Source organism: Corylus avellana, chromosome ca10 (genome assembly GCF_901000735.1).
Source record: "Corylus avellana chromosome ca10, CavTom2PMs-1.0".
Taxonomy (NCBI): Eukaryota; Viridiplantae; Streptophyta; class Magnoliopsida; order Fagales; family Betulaceae; genus Corylus; species Corylus avellana.
In genome coordinates this window covers 20,230,064-20,250,222 of record NC_081550.1, presented here as the reverse complement: position 1 = coordinate 20,250,222, position 20,159 = coordinate 20,230,064, and the positions used below count along the sequence as shown (strand labels likewise).

Below are 20,159 nucleotides of genomic sequence, written 5' to 3'. Positions count from 1 at the left end.
GGTGTAGAGAGTGATGAATGTTGTGTAGGCAGGACTATGACCTCCCAAAACAAATGAGATGAGGTCGTCTTCTTTAACAGGATGTTCTGGTGCTGCAAGTAAATCTGCCCAAGATTTGGCCTCTCTGAGAAAGTCAGAACATGTTTTAGATCCCTGATTGAGGGTCTGTAGCTGACGTTTCAAGTAAGACATTCTTGCCTTAGACTGTGAGGCATAACGAGTGGCTAAAGTGGTCCAAACTTGTCTAGCCATGGTTAGTCCATAAAGTAAGGACAAAACATGATCTGACAGAGTGGTGTTGAACCAACTAAGAAGGGATTGATCCTTCTTTTGCCAAATGGAATATGTTGGGTTTACCACTGTGGTTATTTCCACAACTTCATCACTCAAGTACTTAGGAGGGCATGGCTCACTGCCATCAACAATCCCCATAAGATCATGAGCATTCAGAATTGGTGTGAAATGTAAGACCCAATTCAAGTAATCTGAAGGGGTATCAAGTTTGGTGGAGATGTGTTGGGTGATGCTAGGAAGGGTGAGACTGATGAATGATGCAGGTGGTATGGTAGGGCTGATGGATGATGCAGATGGTGTAGTGGGACTGATGGATGATGCAAGCGGTGTGACAGATGATGCAGGTGGTGTGGTGGATGATTCAGCCATGGGAAAAGCTTTTAGGATCGAAGGAGTTTTCCTATGAAGTGCTCTGATACCATATAAAAATTTAAACACATGAGCAATATAGAGCTCAAAAGGCTATTTCATTCAATGATGTCTTTTTGATACAGTGAGGTTTATATACACCTTATACAAGAGTGTTGACAATAGAATAAAATGGTACAAGACAAGACACATCCCTGAATTAGTGGGATTGCCAATTACATTGAGATTCTTTAGTAATGACTTGAATCCTTGTATATCTTGGCAAGCTGGAGATTACATATCAGTGATATTCTTCTTTCCTTCTCAGTGTCCTTGGCAGCTATGTTTCTCTTTTCTTGTGAGTGACAGCATTGCTTTCCTTTCCTTTGAGAACATATGTTGCCGAATCATCATCAGGGGCATGTGGCTGCAATGTAGGATCATCTGGAGCACGTGGCAGCACTGCTGGAGCACATCGCAGCATTGGGGCATGTGGCTGCAATGTAGGATCATCTGGAGCACGTGGCAGCACTACTGGATGATGTGTTCTAACAATAGATGTTGACAATTTCTAAAAGAATCTTGACCAAATGTTTTGTTTGAGTAATACTAGAAGCCACTCTTGTGTCATTCTCGTATCCCTCCAAGAATTGTGTCTCTTAAAATTACCATTAGACTTGTGATTGGTCATTATTAAATTTTGATCAAATTGTAATTTTAAAAGCTACCTCATTTTTTAAGGAACACAAAAGTGATACGAGAGGGACTACTAAAATTAATCGTTTTGTTTTCATGCTTGCGCTAACTAGAATAATGCTAGAAGTCACTCTTGTGTCCCTTTTGTGCCACTCAAAAAATGAGGTGGCTTCTAAAATCACCATTTGCAATTATTATTAAATTTTGATTAAAATGTGATTTTAAAAGTCACATCATTCTTAGAGTGACTTCTAGTATTACTTCGCTAACGAAAGATAACCGATTGGACCCAATGTTTTCCAACAAACCAAATGATGATGGATGTTCATCATTTCTTGAAGATTAACAAATAATTTAACCGCCAATAGTGCTAATACTCACACTCCTAAAATAGGCAATAAGGTCCGTTTTTTTTTTTTTTTTTTCATAAGGTCTTGCCTGGTCTTTCGTTGTACATCTCTCTCTTTCTCTCTCTCTCTCTCTCTCTCTCTATATATATATATAAATCAAATTTCTTTGAGTGAAAATAGCAAGAGAGGCTTCGACTGATCGTCATACAATGTTATATGCTAATACAAGCGGCATGAACACCATAGTCGAATGTACTGAGATTCCCTCCACAGTCCATTCAACAAGAATGCGGAACTACATTCATCATGGGATTGTGCCGTATACATTGCCACTACTTCAGCTGCAGATGGTTCTCATTTTCACCCTCACCCAAGTCTCCCATTCCGTTCTTAAGCGTTATGGAGTCCCCAAGTTTACCACACAACTTAGGCCTTGTTTGGTTCGCGGATTGTCTAATCCATTAGGAAAGGATTAGCTACCACTGGGAATAGAAAAGTGTGGAATAGATTAGCTATTCTTATTCTTTTGTTTGGTTGTAACGCTGGAATATACTAGTTAATCCTATTCCTTCGTTTGGTACAATACAATATATTGATGAATAGAATCGTATTGTGATTAAATTTCCTTAAATACCCTTATAATACAAATACACTTTATATTATTAAGAATTTTATTTTATTTTATTTTATTTTTTTTTTTTGCAACATTTATGCTAGCGAGGATACAGCTTGCACTTTTTCTTTATCATTTGTCTCTAGGTTACAAGTAAGGAAAATCAACATTGCTTTATGTGTATGATTTTAAGCTTTGATGTTGTATATATATAGAGAAATTGCTGAATATGTATATACATCATTACATGGGATATATATCTCAGGTGGGAAAACAAAATCAAACACAATCTTAAATTCTAATGTCAATCAAACTCAATCAAAGAAATCAAAAAAAAAAAAAATTAAAAAATTAAAAAAATTAAAAAAGAAGAAGAAAGAAACGGTACAGAGAAAGAGAGACGGAGAAACAGAATAAAAAAAATCAACGATATAGAAATACAAAAAATTAAAAAAAAAAAAAAAAAAAACAGAGAGATTGAGAAGCAGAATCAAAGAGAAACGGTATAGAGAATCAAAAGAAAGCAAAAACCATAATAAAAAAAATAAAAAAATAAAATAAAATAAAAAAAAACTAAGAAAAAGAGACGGAGAAACAGAATCAAAGAGAAATGGTACAGAGAATCAAAAGAAATAAAAAAATAAAAAAAATAAAAACATTGAGAAAGGGTATAGAGAAAAAAAAAAAAATCCAAGAAACAGAGAGATAACGAAATAACCAAGAAACAGAGAAGAGAGGTTGAAGAGAAGAGAGGGGGAGAGAGATCCTTGCGTTGAGAAGAGAGATTGTTGCAGTGAGAGAGTCGATCGCTTTGAGAGACGGATATCGTTTTGCACTGAGAGAGTCGATTTGAGAGAGGCGACGTGGGTGTGAGAAGGGTGCGGTTTTTTTTGGCAATTTACAAGATAATTTTAATCCCACAGGAAAGGATTAGCTAAGCCACTCATTTTTTAGTGGCTTAGTTAACCCTGTGTGTATGAGATTAGTAGTCCCATGGGAATAGACTATTCCCAGGAATAGAGTGTTACCAAACAAATGATTAACTATACCTAGTGTTAGCTAGTTCAATCCAAGGGTCTATTTCACAAACCAAACAGGGCCTTATTGTTTGGGCTCTCTTCCACTTCATCGCTGTGTATTTCTTATGAGTAATGTTATTTAGTAAAACTGTTATACGACTGCCATAAAATTGAGATAAGGTGGTAGTGAAAATTAGCCTTAGATCAACAAGGACTTTGTTAAAAATGGGAAAAACTTCACTTACCCTCCCTGTTGTTCCATCACTTTTGCAATTATGCCCTCAAACCTTAAAAAGTTGCAATGTCGGGTCACCATGTTTGAAAATATTGGGGAGATATGCGGTAATAGGGTTTTATCAATAATACATTAATATACATACTTAGACATTACTCTAACCCAAAAGCCTATGCTCATGAGCTTGGGTCCACTTAGATATATTAACTACTTTTTTTTTCTTTAAGTAATGCTATTTAGTAGACTCTCATACGACTGTCATACAACTATAATGATGTGGCAGTGAATATATATTACTCTTTGGATCAATAAGGGCTGGTAAAAATAAAAATCAATGGCAGATATTCATTGTCACGTCATCATAGTTATATGACATTCGTATGAGAGTTTATCATTTCTTATTTTTCTTTATACTTTCTCATGTGAGACTCAATACTCGATCACAATTGCACTCATAACAATCACCCATTTACTTGTGAGTCTCCTCCACATTAGCTCAACTCTCCTTCGCTTGTGAGTCTTTTTACATTTTTAATGGTGCCACTTTTCCCAGGAAGCTAACCATGGCTCTGATACCAATTTTTGGAGAGATAAGCAGTTGCAGAGTTTTACCAACATTATATTAATATACATATTTGAACTTCACTTTAGTCCAAAAGCCTAAACTAATGGGCTTGAGAGCCTATATGGGATTACGTTATGAAGAGTAAAAAAATACTTTTAATACCTAAAAAGTTTTGCTAAACCAAAAGTTGGCATGTTTGGTAAAAAATTTCAAAAGTATTTCTTGACTTTTTTACTCTAAAAATTGCTAAAACGCACTTTTGGTAAAAGCTTCATTTTTAAACTTTTGTCAAAAAAGTGTTTTTTTTTTTTTTTTACTTAAAAGCTCTATTTCTCAAACATAATCTCAAACATGCTCTAAGTCTATTTAGATATATTAACTACTATTTTTCTTTATACTTTCTCATTGCAGCACTCAACACTCATAAGTGCATGCACAATAGAGAACTTTGTAATGCCACCCATTCTTTAGTATTTTCCGATAAATCCTAACAGATAAAGCCAAACTACAAAAAATACTTTATTTTTTTAATAATAAAAAATTGACATGGACCCACAGCCAAGATGGCTATAAGTGCATGCTTTTTATATTTTTAATTTTCTTTTTTTTTAAAAAAAAAAATTAATTAATTATTTAGTTAGAATAATTTTAATGTTATAAGTTTTACAGTCGTATGAAAAACAGTTCACATATTAACCGTTTGATTTAACCCTAAATCCTAACAATAGGAGAACATTATAAAGTTTTCAAACATGGTGACTAGGGGTAAGAACGTGGTTGCGGTTAGCGATTAATGGTTAAAACCGCTAACCGCAACCGCCTTCGCTAACCGTTAAGCGGTTAACTGGCCGATTAGCGGTTAACCGCTTTTTTCCTAACTGCTTTTTGGGTTTTTTGGGCCAATTTTGAGAATTGGGATTTTTTGGGCTCACTTTAAACGTTCTTTGTTTTTTGTTTTTGTTTTTTTTGTTTTTTTTGGCCTTTTTTAGGGCCATTTTAGCATCAAAGTTTGCTATATACCACAAATTGGGCCGAATTGTTACTACGTCGTTTTGCACTTCTATATTATATATAATTATATATAATAAAAATATAATCTATTTTATATTTAAAAAAGCAGTTTTCAAAAACCCACTAACCGCTTTTAAAAGTGACTAGTACGGTTAGCTGTTAGCGGTTAAAAAACGGTTAATAAAACCGCCTACTCACCCCTAATGGTGACCCAACATTGCAACTTATTAATATTTAAGGGTGCAATTGCAAAAGTAATAGTGCATCAGGGAGTAAGTGAAGTTTCCCTACAAAAACTTAATGCCTAATTTTTATTACCACTTCATTCGAATTGTGTGCACGGCAGCGTATAGTATTCTAGTAAATAACATTTTTCTTTTCATATGATCACAAATTTACATATTTGATGAGATTGTTGAGGTGGAGATTCTATTTATTGTACTTGAATAATTGTTTTGATTTTATGTGAACCAGGTAGGCATAATCCTTGGTCCATCTTTTCGGAAACCTCAAAATATTCAACAATATTTTCTTCTCAATTAAAAGCCAAGAAATAATAGGGATGCTGTCTTTGCTTAGTTACGCACTCTTTCTCTTTGTGAGTGGGGTGAAAACAGATATAGGAATGATAAAAAGAAACGGAAGAAAAGCCTTGTTTATCGATGTTGCAAGCATGTTGTTGCCTTTGCTAATTGGGTTGTCTGTCGAAGTGAAAATTGGAAGACTGTGGTAGAAGGAAGAAGCATATAGACTTCCATTTGTAACGACAGCACAATGTATGACTTCATTTGCTGTCCTTGCTTTGCTTCTTGAGGACCTCAAGATCCTCAATTCTAAACTTTGTCGATTAAGCCTATCTGCAAGATTGGTAAGCGAAATTTCAACCTTGCTACTTTTCATTAGCACCACCTTGATTAGACTTAACGGGGAGAAAGGTAGTATGTTTGCCTTTGCAGCTTTAGGAGCAATCATGATCTTTATTACCGTCGTTGCATTTGTAATTCGACCAGCAATATCACTACAAAAAAAACAAGTTTTACTAACACTTGGAATAGAGGCGCTTTAATAAAACATCCCCTTATAAGGACGTTTTATTGTGTAAACGACACAAAATAAAATTAGCAACGCCTGTACAAAAAACGTTCCCTTAATTCGGGACATTCCAATAGGGCATGTCCCCAATTTAGTTAATTAAATGCGCTGGCTGAAAAGCGCCCTTAATTCGGGACACCTGCTATCTAGGCACCCTTAGTTAGGGGCGCCTGCCAGCCAGGCGCCCTTAATTAGGGGCGCCTGCCAGCTAGGTGTCCTTAATTAAGTGCGCTTGGCTGGCAAGCACCCTTAATTTGGGGGGCCTGCCAGCTAGGCACCCTTAATTAGGGGGGCTTGCCAGCTAGGCACCCTTAATTAAGAACGTTTGGCTGGCAAGCACCCTTAATTAAGGGCTCCTGGCCGGCAAGTGCCTTTAATTTGGGACGCTTGCTACTTAAGCGCCCTTAATTAAGGGTGTTTGTAATTAAGGGTGTTTGTAATTAAGGGCGCCTGGCTGGCAAACACCCTTAATTAGGAGCGCGCTTGCCAGCCAAGCACCCTTAATTAGGGGCGTCTGCCAGCTATTTAAGGGTGCCTGGATAGCAGGCGCACCAAAATTATTTTTAGTTATATAGGGGAACTAGCTGCTCAAATATTAAGTTATATAAAAATAACTTAAACACAATAAAGGATAAAAGATAAAGGAAGAACAACATAAAATTTGAAATTCTAATGTTGGTGTTATGAATATGACGTGCAGTAGTAAAGTAGGAATCTATGTTTAATTGCTTTCTATTTATTTTATGTCAAGTAATTAGATAAGAATGAAACTCTGATTGTTAGAGGTGTTTATCTTCTAGCAAATAAGAGTTATCATTTATTAGATAAGGAGTTATCTCCCTTTGGTAGAGGATCACGTATCCTAGTAGGTAATTAGGAGTTCAACTCCTACTTTATGTCTTGTTAGCTTTCTATTTAAATGCATGATCAGTCAATAAAAGTATGCAAATTTTAATCCTCAAACCTTGTGTTTGTTACGAGACCCAAGAATCTCTAATTTCCTACCGCTAGTTGTTTCAATTAGCAAATATAGGGAAGAATAAGAAGCAGGATCCTGCTTCCTTCCCCGTTTCTACCGGAGTTACTAGATCTGTTACGCATTCACGTAACAGTTAGCTTATTTTTTATCCTTTAATGTTGGCTTATATAACTTAAACACAATAAAAATTATTTTATGTTGTTCTTCCTTTATCTTTTATCTTTTTATAGGGGAACTAGCTGCTCAAACACAATTCATTACTGTCGACTTAAGAACATATATATGATTGCATAATATACATTTGCATCTATTTATATATAAGTGAGAATGGATTAACAAATGAAGATGAGCATGCAGCTGATGTAAAAAGCGACCATCGTGGATCATCACAAAGTATGGTAGATCTTCATATCTTAGTCACTTGTAATATAATCTAGTTATATATAGGTTTGCACTTTCAAAATACTTAGATATAGGTTTGTAATTTAATATTTTCTTTTGGTTTTATCATTTGCAGGTAATCGTTAAGTGACGTACGTATACTTGACCTCGTATTTGACGCCAAATGCTAAGCGAATCCGTTGATATATTTTATTTCATATGCAATATACAATTTTTGTAAACTCTTTTAAGAGGTGGTACACTTTGTGTTTATGATATCGTTTTGGATATTTTATTTCATATGTATGGTACAATTTTTGTTAACTCTTTAAAATGTAGTACACTTTGTGTTTATGATATCATCATTTTAGATTTAGATGTCTTATGAGATATGAGATTGTATATATGGATTAGATATGTATTATGAGATATGTATAAGATTGTATGAGATTGATGAATGGAGAAAATATATATGGATTAATCCAATATTTGTGGAGAAAATATGCAATACAATATTGTACTGCGTATTGTATATCAGGAAAAAATAAAAAATATATATGAATTGCATAGGAAAAACATTTTCTCCATATATTAATTATTGGAGACGCTTCGCGGTGTGGAAGCGCTCCCATATAGAAATAGGGGCGCTTTACACGCAAGCGTCCCCTTTTATGAAAGGAGGCGCTTGCCCAACTGAGCGCCCCATTTTTAGAATGAGGGCACTTCCAAGGCAAGGGGGCCTTGGAAGTGCCCTCATTCTAAAAAGGGGACGCTTGCCTAGGAAGCGCCCTCATTCTAAAAAAGAAGGTTTGCCTAGTAAGCGCCTCCTTTCTTAAAAGGGGGCGTTTTTCACCACTAAGCACCCCCTTTTTTAAAAAGGGCGCTTTGTTCTAAATGTCCCATTTTCGAGGCACTTTTTAGTAAAAAAATATCTCAAACTTAAATTCTAGTCGCCATAAAAACCAACGTGTCCCAAGTGCCCCTAATCAAGCGTTGCGAAATCAATAGAGACGTTTTTTTGGCCAAAAATGCCCTAAACAACCATGTCACAAAACCTTGTTTTTTTGTGATGGATGTCTTGGGTAATCAGGTAGACACCGGAAGGCAGACCTGTCAAAGACACATATATTCATACCATCATGCTAATGGCCGGTGCTTGGCTCCAGCTTGTTTTCTCATTTGTTTGGTCATACTTTACTCTTCGGACCTTTCGTTCTCGGTTTGGTAGTACCAGATGGACTGCCCTTAGGATCAATCATTATCAATAAGTTAAATTGCTTCATTTCTGATGTGTTTCTGCCACTCTTCGTGACTACTTGTGCAATGAGGATTGATATGAGTTTAATCAAATTCAATAACAAATTCATGACGGTCAATGGAAGCCTCATTGTTTTGACTTTTGTGGTCAAAATAGTGACTTCTTTGATTCCTCCCTTGTACTCCAAAATGCCATTAAATGATGCTCCGGCACTCGCTCTCTTATTGAGTTGCAAAGGAAGAGCCCAACTTTCATACTATACATATCTCAGAGATATTGAGGTAACTATCTCTTTTCTCCCTTTTTTTTCCCTAGAAAATGAAATTACCTTTTTCTTTTTGGTTTCATTGTGGGTGCCTCTGATATACATTAATTAGATAGATGCCTTTTTTTCTTTTTCTTTTTTCTTTTTTCTTTTTATGGTGTCAACATATATGCTTTTTAATTCAAACTTATGGTTCATTCCTTTCACATTGCTAGGATAGGGAAAAAGAAAGCAAAAAGAAAATTGCATGTTGGATTTTTCTTTTTTATCCCCTTACTTAATTTTCAACATACAATGCTTACCCAAAAGAAAAATCAACATGTAAATATAAAGAAAAGGAAGAAAGCATTATAGTAAATTATCTTTTTAGCCAAATGTGATGAGTTGGTATTTCATGGTTAAAAGTATTTTAAGCATAAGTCCTAGAATTAAGAACGAAAGAAAATATTGATCTTCTGGAAATATTATACTATATTGCAAAATACATTTTCTAGCACATAATCTTTAGTAGGAAAAAACCTTGTTTTCTTGAACAAGGTCACCTATTGTTTTCTCCAACATTTTTTAACTTACGTGCAGATCATGACAGACCAGGTGTTCGCTTTGTCATGTGTTAGCATCCTAGTGACTGCAATATTCGCGCCACTTCTCGTGAAGTTCTTGTACCACCCTTCAAGAAGATATGCAGGTTACTAGAAAAGGGATATTATGCATTGCAAAGTCAACACAGAGCTCCGAATCTTAGTGTGCATTCACATGCCAGATAACATTGCTACTGTAACCAAACCACTTGAAGTCTCGTGCCCATCTAGAGAAAAGCCTCTTGTTGTTTATGTACTTCACCTTATCCAATTAATTGGGAGTCACTCCTGTTTTTATTTCCCACCAACTGTAGAAAAAGATTGTGTCCAATATTTCTTCTTCAGAGAATGTCATTATCGCCTTCAATCACTTTCAACAAGACAATCAAGGTGTTGTATCAGTAAACGTCTTCACAACAGTCTATGTATTAAAGTTCATGCACGAAGACATGCATCCTTGGATTGGACAAACTCACATCCTTCATAGTACTCCCATTCCACCGAAAATGGTCCACAAATGGTTTTGTTGAATCAGATGACAATACCATAAGGACCTTAAATTGCAATGTGCTTGAACTAGCCCCCTGCTCTATTGGGGTCCTTGTCGACTGTGGTCATTTAGGCCGCTTAATGGTTTCATCACAGTCGCCATGTTCTATTGCCATGTTCTTCTTAGGAGGTAATGATGATCGAGAGGCATTGGCTTTTGCCAAGCGCATGGCCAATCATTCGAAAATTACCTTGACGGTTGTTCACTTTGTTGCCTCTGGCAATGAAGATGATACCAATTGGGACAAATTGTTTGATAATGAGATACTGAATGATTTTTAACTTAACAAAGTGGGTAATGAATATGTTATATTCCAAGACGAGATGGTGAAGGATCGGGCTCGGACAGCATTGATAGTTTGATATATGGTGAACAAATATGACCTTATTATTGTTGGTAGACAGCATAACATAGAGTCTCCTCAGACATCTGGGCTTGTGAAATGGAGTGAATTTCCAGAGCTGGGGATTATGGGAGACTTGCTTGTCTCATTAAATCTTAACAACAGAACTTCTATTTTTGTGGTGCAACAACAACAAAAGAAGGCCTAGTCCTTGCTTGGAGAATCTGGAGCTCTTATCATTCTAATCTTTGTGAATACGAAACTATATACATTCATCTTCTCATAGTGTATGTATAAAATTACGAGTAATGTTATTTAGTAGACTGTTATACTATTGTCATACAATTTGATAATGTGCTCTTGAAAATCAGCACTTGTACAAAAAATTAATTATTAATTTTCATTGTCACATCATCCAAATTATATAACCGTTGTATAACAGTCTACTAAATAGCATTACTCTAAAATTATATCCGATGGAAATAGGTAGTTTATTATTAGGACTTTTTGGTAGTAATATGAGAGATATGAGATCAATGGGGTTGGGAGTACTCGAAGTGCACGTACATATTCTTTGCATTTATTTTTCCTTCTACGTTTAAAACAAACATAAGTTGGGAAATTTTCACACGCTTGGAGATGAGTAAAGTGTGTCACGTGGGAATTCGAATGGCATGTCCCTCTGCTAGTGTGTGCAATATGCATGGCACGACATATGTGGCTATAAAAACAACTTAGCTTAATGAATGTTAATAAATCATGTCAAAGTGAAAGTAAAAACTACTTTGGTAATTATTAATGGTTTTTGGGCTACAACACCAAAGAAAGCAATGATCATTATGTTTCTAAAAGAGAATGTGCTGCAATTTTAGATACTTAATTTTATTTTTGTATTTTTGTTTGTGTTTGTGTTTGTGTGTGTTTATTTATGCTAATGCCTACATGTTATTTTATTAATATATCAATCTTTACACATATTTATGAATTTTGATAAATATAGTATTTGTGACACACACACACACACACACACACACACATATATATATATATATATATATATATTATGTTATAAACTATTTCATTCCTATTTCAAATTCTATTTATCATATTTTCCGTATATTGTGTTTAAAAACTGACGTGGCAATGCCATGTCACTACCATGTCATTTGTGGAGTCCCTTTGTAAGCCCAACATTGTAATTTGTAAGCCACAGGGCATATTTGTTCAAAAAAAAAAAAAAAAAAGACACTCACCTAGAGACTGTAATTGGATATAAGTGAACTACAAGTGAACTATGTAATGAAGAGTTTTGCACTCTACAAAATAAAGAGTACAAACCTTTCCAACATCATTCCTCCCCAAGTCAACTAGCATAATGTGCTCTGCACATTGCTTTTCATCATTTAAAAGATCTTTTACGAGCATTAAATCTTCTTTAGGTGTCTTCCCTCTTCTAACCGTACAAGCAAGCGGTCGATTAGTGATCTTTCGGTGTCAACAAAATAAAAATTTGCATCCATATTATTAAAGCTAATGCAAATGATATGCTATTTGTGGAAAATAAAATAGGTAGAGAAATTAGATTTCTAAGTCATATATGTGCTACTAGACCTAGAACAAAAGGCAAATGAAACCAATTGTGCAGCAATTCCTTGGATTAATATAATAGCTACCTTCTTCACACGTGTAAGAATTTCTGGAATTGATGCAACCAAGACAGACCCTCTAGCCTGAACAAATGGATGAAAAAGTCATATCTTCAATTTTAGCATCTACGTTTCGAGCAAAATGTGATAGGAAAAGCCAGAAAACCTGTAAATAGGTCATGTAGGGACTAGGATTGACGATTCTCAAAGCTCGATAGACTTCAAATGGATCCGCAAATGTTCTTCGCTCAAAACGCTGACTCAATACTATTGAGAATAAGGTTGTATATTGAATCACATAATATAATGTACTGAAGAGGCCTATATATAGGCGAATAATACAGACCTAATAGAATAAGGAAATGTAAACCTAGTAAACTTAAAATACCAAAGAAAGTAAATAACAATAACATAATATTATCTAACAGCCCCCCACAAGCTCAAGGTGGAGTGCGAGAGACCAACTTGAGGTTGGACACAAGATCACGAAAACGTCCTGGAGGATGTGACTTTGTAAAGATGTCTTCGAGCTGATCACGGGACGTGACAGAATGAAGTTGTAGTGAGCCCTGAAGAAGATGATGACGAACAAAATGACAATCAATCTCAATATGTTTTGTCCGTTCATGAAAAACATCATTATGAGCAATCTGAATAGCACTCTTGCCGTCACAGTATACAGGAGTAGCAGAAGAAAGAGAGACACCCATATCCTGTAACAGCCATCGCAACCAAAGAAGCTCGGCGGTAGTGTCAGCTAGAGCACGATATTTTGCCTCTGTGCTAGATCGAGCAACAACAGTCTGTTTCTTACTTCGCCAAGAGATAAGTGAGGTGCCAAGTAGGAAACAGTAACCAGTGGTAGAGCGACGATCTGTCGGATCACCCGCCCAATCAGCATCAATATAAGCATGTAGCTGTAGAGGAAACTGAGAGGAGAAATAAAGCTCATGAAATAATGTCCCCTTCAGGTACCGAAGAATGCCGAGGACAGCTGAGAAATGAGTGGAGTGAGGAGCAGCCATAAATTGACTCACCTGATGGACAGCATAAGAGATATCAGGTCGAGTGACAGTAAGATAAACAAGACTGCCAACTAAATGCCGATATAAGGTAAAATCGTGAAGAGGCTCACCATCATGAGGAGTGAGACGAGTATTAAGCTCAATCGGTGTGTCGACAATCTTACTGTCTGTGAGATTGGCCCGGGAAATCAGATCAGATATATACTTGGCCTGTGTTAAATAATAACAAACAGAAGAAGAGGAGATCTCAAGACCAAGAAATAGCTGAGAGGACCAAGATCTTTCATCTCAAAGTGCTGACTGAGAAACTATTTAAGTTCTTGAATACCAATGATAATCATGTCATCAACATATAGTAGAAGAAGTATGGTACCCCAGTCTGTGCGGCAAATAAACAAGGCTGAATCATAAGAACTGATGGAGTAGCCAAGGCGAGAGATAGTGGTGCTAAACTTAGCAAACCATGCTCGAGGTGCTTGCTTAAGTCCATATAGAGCTCGACAAAGACGACAAACCTTGTTTGTAGGATGAGATAATCCAGAAGGTGGCTGCATATAGACTTCTTCACTTAAATCACCATTAAGGAAGGCATTTTTGGCATCCATTTGACAAAGTGACCAATGTTGAGAGGCTGCAACAGCCAACAGAGCACGCACAGAAGAGAGGCGAGCAACTGGAGCAAAAGTCTCCTCATAATCCACACCATATTCCTGAGTAAAACCTCTGGCCACAAGTCGAGCCTTGTACCTGTCAATAGTACCATCAGAACAAGTCTTGATTTTGTAAACCCACTTACACCCGACCGCAGATTTTCCAAGAGGTAAGTCAACCAGATCCCATGTATTGTTCTTGTGTAAAGCATCAAGTTCCTCTTTCATCGCAACCTGCCAAAGAGGGTTAGTGGAGGCCTCACGAAAAGAGTGAGGCTCGTGCAAGGTAGCTAAGGCATGAAAGCAATGAAAATCCTGTAAATGGGAAGGAAGAGATCTTACTCGGGTGGATCGACGAATGTCAGGTGATGGAGTGCAGACTGGATCCTCAGATGAAACAGAACCTGGGGAGGCAGGCGAAGAACTTGGGGACGCAGGCAAAGAACTTGGGGACACAGGCGAAGCAGCTTCGAGGGCATCAGATGACTGCAGTTCTAGCGAGAGAGACTCAGGCAAGACATCGGTGGTGGGAGTAGGAGAAAGAGGAAACTCAAAAAGGGTAGTAAAGGGAGGGGATGATGGCATGCTAAATTTGCCGACGTCATGGAATAGTCGATGCTCCCAAAAAACTACATGACGGGAGATGCGAAGACGACGAGACACAGGATCATAACACCGGTAGCCCTTGTGTTCCACTCCATATCCAAGAAAACAACACAACCGAGAACGAGGCTCAAGTTTGGTGCGCTCATGAGGCTGGAGTAAAACAAAACAAGCAGAACCAAAGACACGGAGATGATGATATGAAGGGATAGAGCCAAACAACCGCTCATGAGGAGTGCAATTATCAAGGATAGGGGTAGGCAACCTATTGATTGTGTAGACAGCTGTGAGAGTGGCTTCACCCCAAAACGGGGTAGGAACAGATGTGGAAATGAGAAGAGCACAGACAGTGTCTAAAATGTGCCTAAGTTTACGTTCAGCTCGACCATTTTGTTGTGAGGTGCCTGGACACGACAAGTGAGAAATAGTGCCATAATGTTTTAGAATAGCTTGAAAATCATGTTGAGTATATTCTAAAGCATTATCAGAACGAAAAACTTTAATGGGTTTTGAAAATTGGGTTTCAACCATTTTGGCAAAAGTACGATAAATATCCAATAATTCAGAACGAGATTTCATTAAAAACACCCAAGTGTAACGAGAGAAATCATCAACAAAAATAACAAAATAACGTGAGCCACTCATACTAGCAACAAGAGAAGGTCCCCAAACATCAGAATGAATTAAATCAAAAGAAGCAGTAGCATGAGAGTCACTATTATTAAATGGCAAAGCCGGTTGTTTACCAAGTTGACATGAACTACAATCAAAAGAATTATTGGAAACTGAACCTAACAAACCCTTGGAAGCTAAAAATTGAACGCGAGAGGCAGATGCATGACCAAGACGCGAATGCCAAAGTGTAAGAGATGGTGATGATGAAGAGGCTGCAGCAGAGATGCCTGTGGCGGGGAGATGTAAGGATGAGAGTTCGAATATACGCCCAATTCTATGCCCGGTCCCAATGGTCTTTAGACTGCAATACTGCTTCTTTGTACTCCTCACTTGTCATGCTTTACGTTTCCAATTTAGGACTGAAGATATCTGACGTAGCGGAAGACTAAGGTAACTAATCAAAGAGCAGCGTCTTTGATTCTGTAAGGAGAAGCGTCTTCGTCCTGTACCAAAAAAGATAAAAACAAGCACACAGATTAAAAGAAAGATAAAACTTCGAAGAGTATTTGAGAGAATTCTCTGATTTGATAATAATTCAATTAGTTTTCTGAGTTTTTACATAATAAGCAAGCCTATTTATAGAAGAGAAATATTTGTAGAGAAAGTAAACCTAATCCTAATAGGAAAGGAAAATAATTAAAGCAAACCTAACCCTATTAAGGAAATAAAGTCCTAATAAAATAAAATCCTAATATAAAATTGACAATCAGTGGGAATCGTGACAATCTTTCCTTTTGTACTTTCATTGTCCGATAACGGGTAATATTCTGATCAACAGACACTGTTCCAATATCATTTTTGATATTTTCTTTATTTTTGTTTTTACTGAAAATAAAGGTAAATATCGTCCTACATCAATATTAGTGCATAACTCTATTGAACCAACAGGAAGCTTTGGGCTGAAATTGATATTAAAAAAAAATAAAATAAAATTGATAAGCAATCACGATATCATTAAAAGCGAAAGGGACCCTCAAGTATACAACAAGTATACTAGAGAAACACCTAACTAGAAAAAAATAAATAAATAAAAAATAAAATAAAATTATGATAACTAAGCATCAAAGAAAAAATAAGTGCAGTTGTCCAATGGTACAGAGTATTGAAGAACAAAAACTTAAGTTCCTTCAAAGTCCTCTCACAATCCTTAATTAAAACTTGTCTTTTTTTTTCGCCCATGGACACCACAAAAGATACGAAGGCACCATCTTCCACACAACAGTACTCTAATTGCTATCGATAGTCCACCAACAAGCATACACGTCAATAACTTGTCTAAGCATAACCCACAACAGCCTAAAAATAAAATTCCATAAGGCACAAGCAACCTCATAGTGGAGAAGAAGATGGTCCATAGACTTCACATTCCTTATACACATACACATACACCTATCTACCACAATGGTAAGGATCTTTCTCACGGCCGCTATCTAAGCAAAAAATGACACCCTCAAAGGAACCTTAGTCCGCCAAACACTCTTTCAAAGAAAAAGAAAGACATCATTACAACCCAGGGCACTGTAGAAGGATCTAACATCGAACAATCTCTTTTGGAGAGGGCCCACCAAGGCTTGTCTTCATCTTCCCATCTCATTCTAACTGAATATGACACCTTGAAGAACAAGGCAAAGACATCAATTTCCCAATCATGAGTTGCTCTAGAAACATTTACGTTCCACTGATTGGTGCCACCAACAAACTCCAAGTGAGCCGCTACAAAAGCTAGAAAGGCTTCTTCTAGAGCTATATCCCCTAATCATGTTAGAATCTAACCATGAAACTATCTCCCACCTCAAATCTGGTATGACTTGAAACCCCCCCTCCCATCCCCCCGCAGCAACCGTTCCTCATATTCTTCCATAACTCCACCCCAAACGTCCTAAAAGGTTTATTAGAACACTACCCACCCCAATAACTACCAAATTTAGAGTTGAACTATACGCTTTTTAATTGAACTTAATAAGAGACAAAAATGTAATGAGTTGCATGGAAAGCGAACACAAAATGATTCCTCACGAAACTATATCATGTACTCAAGATACTAAAGCATCTAGACGCTTTATGCCATCTATCATTGAAGGCCTCTTCAGCAGAAGAATATTGATCCATCCGCACCCAGTGAATCACATATCCTTTCTGATATCCACAAAATTAACTTGATTATCGATTTAAAAACAAACATAAATATGTGTAAATGTTCATATATACAATTATTCACAAAAGAAACCATCAAACCATTGCAATCAAAATTCAAAGCAAAAACCCAGTGATCTGTTTGATGAAAAAAAAAAAGTAGCTCCTTGACCAAAGTAAAACTACCTTCTCCACATGAACGAACACAATCACATCAACGTAAAGGCCAAGATGAACATCAGGAAGGTTCCTGTCATCAGGTGGGGCACTAGAGAATGGCAACTTTTTGTTCTCCACATAGCGCACTGTATCATATTTGAAGTAACCAACCCATCCACCTGGTTAAGAAAGAGTGTACCTACATATTTCACCTAAACTGAAACATAAATAATTCACATCTCATGTGGATGCATAACACTTACAAAGTACAACAGAACTATAAGTGCTCACAATACTGGAACCCCCCAAACCAGGCTCAACCGATTCAAACAGAAAGCTTGGAGCATCTCTATCATCTTCCTTCACCAAGCACCGGTATGCAAGCACTGGAGTTAGGTGAACAGAGAATATGCATCGGTATAGAAGAATCTAATTCCCCTTCTTGGAAGCTTCCTTAAGGGGTGGATCAATCGGATGAGAGCCACGCCTCATGAAGTATATGTTGTGACAAATTCAAATCCAAGATCACCAAAGAAGTAGAAAAGTGCAGAATAAAAAAATTAACACAACCACACAAGACACCAAGATTTAAGTGGTTCGGCTTAACAAGCCTACATCCACTGGCGGAGACGATCCAGGAGAAATTCACTATCAAAAGAGTGGAGTATAAAGAGTAGTACAAACAAAAACTACTCAAACCCAAAAACCCCAATATACTCCAATCTCACTCAAAAGAGAATTAGATACAAAAGATAAAATATTCTCTAAAATTCTCTAAGTATTTCAGCACTCCAAAAGTGAGATCAAAATGAAGAAAAAATTGTGTATCTCTTCTTCTCTTTGCAATACAAGTCTCTCTCTCTCGGCAACTCTTTCTTTTCTTCTTTCTCTCTTTTTCTTGCTAAAGTTGCTGCCTCTCTATGCTTGATGACCGAATGGCTTCAATAATAAAACAACAATGCCTTTTCACAAAGCTTCTAGAAGAAGCTCAATGAATGGAGAAGCCAAAATGGACGTGTGAGAGAGAAAACATAAGTCAAAAGCATGGGATGTCATACTGCTTTGGGCCCCACGGTAAGACTTGTGAAAACAAGTCACCAATTCTGACAGTATATGTCACTAGTTTAACCCTCCTGTTATCCGAACATACAAAAAATAAAAAAAGAAATGGTGTCAACTCATGCTCTACAATGTGTATTTAAGGAAATTATACTGATTAGTCAAATTATCATCCAATTCTTAATATTTTTTCAAAGAAAAATGTATTGTTTTCGTCTTTTGCCTATCTCATGTCCGTGTAACATCTCTTTTTTTTCAAATCTCAAAAAGCTGCAACTAATTCTACTGAATTTTCACCCTATGAGATCAGCACCCAATTTTATTTTATTTTTTCTCATCAAATAAAGACTAGGATTTGACATTTGCCAATTCAAAGCCTGTTTGGAATTGCGTTAGAAAACTTAAAAAGTATTTTTAATATCTAAAAAGCTCGTATGTTTGGAAAAACTTTCAAAAAGTTTTTAGTCCAAAGAAAGTATTAACATTTAACATTTCTCTAAATTTAACATTAGGAGTCCAAAGAGCATCCCATCAAGCTCTTCATATTTAACAATTTTCTAAATTTTTAATCCAAAGAAAGTTTCAAATTGAAAGTTCGAAGGGTAAAATTGAAACTTTTTAAAATTTGGAGGTTTTTTCAAAACACGTGGTAGTTCAAGAGGCATATATAAGGGAAGTTTCTCCTAATTTTTTAATACTATTTGTTTAAGAAAAGCGCTAGATTGAAGTTAAAAATTTGTGATGTGGGTGAATTTTTTAATTTTATAAATTTTACAATGGTATAAGAGATGTTTAACTTATTAGTATAGTTTGAGCTAACAAACCCTAATAATAAGAAATAATTGAAATAAGCTAAAACATCAAATACCCACGTTTTAAATTTTTTAAGTTTGGAAAGTAGTTAGAAGGTATGTAAAATTTCCCTAAAATTAAGCAGGTCAGGATAAACAATTGTAAAATGGTCAAAGAATGTAATCAGCAACTAACAACGATAATTAAGGTGATAGATGTACGTTGACCAAATGTTTTTTTTTTTTTTTTGCTTCCCTCTTTCGCTAACGAAAGACATCCTATTGATTAACCCATTGTTTTCCAACAAACCATAAGATGATGGACGTTGATCATTTCTCTTGAAGATGAACAACTAATTTAACCGCCAATGCTCTCCTAAAAACAGGAAATATTAAGGTTCGTTATTGTCTGGTCTTTCCTTGTACATTTCTCTATATATATTAATATATATATATATAGAGAGAGAGAGAGAGAGAGAAAGAGAGAGATCAAATTTCTTTGTGTGAAAAAAGCAAAAAAAAGAGGCAGACACAGGCAAATGGCAGGAGAGGCTTCGATAGTAACACTAACCGATGATTATACAATCTCATATGATAATGCAAGCAACACGATGATCATACAGGAATGTACTGGGCTTCCCACGATGGTCCATTCAGAAGGCATGTGGCGCTACATTCATTATGGGGTTGTGCCGTATACGTTGCCACTACTTCAGCTGCAGATGGTTCTCATTTTCACCTTCACCCAAGCCTCCTATTACATTCTTAAGCGTTATGGGATCCCCAGGTTTACCACACAACTTATTGTATGTGCTCTCTTGCTTCCTTCTGCTTCCTC

General features: G+C 36.4%; 1 pseudogene; it reads right to left on the bottom strand.

The window, feature by feature from the left end:
• Positions 1-982: 982 nt before the first annotated feature.
• On the bottom strand, positions 983-19,985 carry LOC132163125 (anthranilate synthase alpha subunit 2, chloroplastic-like; annotated as a pseudogene).
• Between the last annotated feature and the right edge of the window lie 174 nt (positions 19,986-20,159).